Source organism: Canis lupus, chromosome 16 (assembly GCF_048164855.1).
Source record: "Canis lupus baileyi chromosome 16, mCanLup2.hap1, whole genome shotgun sequence".
In the NCBI taxonomy this organism is placed as follows: Eukaryota; Metazoa; Chordata; class Mammalia; order Carnivora; family Canidae; genus Canis; species Canis lupus.
In genome coordinates, this window is record NC_132853.1 from 52,231,463 (window position 1) to 52,233,283 (window position 1,821).

Below are 1,821 nucleotides of genomic sequence, written 5' to 3' on the forward strand. Positions count from 1 at the left end.
TCTTCTTTCTTTCTTTCTTTCTTTCTTTCTTTCTTTCTTTCTTCCTCTCTTTCTCTTTCCTTTCCTTTCCTTTCCTTCCTATCTTTCCTTTTTTCTCCTTTTTTTTTTTTTTTTTTCTGCCAGATCTCTTTATATGTTGAACATGGATTGGATAATAGGATAGAATGTAGGATGTCTTTGAAGATTCCTCCTGCAATGAAATTTTTATCTACTTTGACCATTCAAAAGAGTACTTCAATCTCCACAGACACGTGACTGTTAATATGGCTTTTCCAAAATATAAGGGCCTTCTTTGGCTCCTGGAAGGAAAGTATTACAGTTTATATTTATTTATTCAATGATCTATGGAAGAAGTGACATAAAACACTTCTCTATTAACCTTTCTTTTTTTTTTTAAAGCCCCAAACTGTGAAGCTTAGCAGCAAGCAGGATCTATGAGAGCTTATCAGTATGTACTCAGGGTGAAAAATGGCATAAACACACAGCAACCCTCCCTGGAACCTAGAATTTTACATCTTTAGAACCTCTCTAGCAAAGCATTCTGAGGAAATCATTCACAGGTACACCTCTTCTTCGGTGTGTTTCTTTTTCTATTCTCACTGTGTAGGTGTCAAAACATGTTACCAACTAACGAATATGTTTCATTTCTCCCAGGCTACTACAGCATTCTGTAGGATTTGACTTCTGCAGAAACAAGGAAGAAAGATGTCTGTCTGTGCAGTGCCCCTTAGGTTTTGAGGACTAAAAAGCACCTGCCATGCGAGTGGAAAACAAGGAAATTAGGAAACAGCAGCTTTCAAGTTGCGCAAGTTTATAAATGCCCACCTTCACTGACTTACAAAGGGATCACGTGCCAATAAGCCCAACAAAGCTGAAAATACTGTGAGTCCAAAATGCGCTTAATATGCGTAACCTACTCAACATCAGAGACTTGTCTACCTTAAACATGCTCTGAATACTTACATTAGCCTACAGATGGACAAAGTCATCTAACACAAAACCTATTTCATAACAAAATGTTGAGGATCTCATGTAATTGATTGAGCGCTGGACTGCGAGTGACAAACAGAATGGTTGTCCGTGCACTGGCTGTATACCCTCGTGATTACTGGGTTGACTGGGTGTGGCTGGTGATGCCCAGCATCAGGGGACAGGATTATAGTGCATTTCACTATCCCAGAAACAGATCCAGGTCCATGAGCAGGGGCCATGCTAATCTTCTCTGTATGGGTCCAATTTTAGTGTATGTGCTGCCAAAGCAAGCACCAGAAACAGATCCAAATTCCAAATTCAAAGTACGGTTTCTACTGAATCTGTATCATTTTTGCATCATGGTAAAAGTGAATTATCATAAGTCTGGGACTTTCTGTAGTCACAAAGCAGATAGCTACAGCAAGGACTCAGCTCCTACAGGACCACGCGGAAGGAAAAATATGCCCATATCCACCTAAATACAATCCAAACATAGTGTCTTAAGTTTGGGAAGGACATGTATGAATACACAAGATCTCTATATTCCAGAGAGACAAACATAACATCCTAGAGAAAAAAAAAATCTTGGTATCATTTCTAGCAAGAACTCCAACAGCTGTGGTGTTGAGTGGGACAGAGCTGAAAGATGAAGCCAGCCCAGACTATCCTTTCTGCCACAAATGAAAACAAAGGAAAATAAAAGAGCAAAAGAAAATTTATTCATAAGCATATGCTCAATTCCCATCAGATCGAGGGCAGCCTTTTGGAAAAAAAAGAGCACCCACCTAAAGAAGCTACTAGATAATTCCTACACTCCTCCTCCTCAATCACCACTACCATTTTAAATAT

General features: G+C 39.2%; 1 pseudogene; it reads right to left on the reverse strand.

The window, feature by feature from the left end:
- Positions 1-1,193: 1,193 nt before the first annotated feature.
- Positions 1,194-1,266, reverse strand: LOC140607617 (U6 spliceosomal RNA; annotated as a pseudogene).
- Positions 1,267-1,821: the final 555 nt, after the last annotated feature.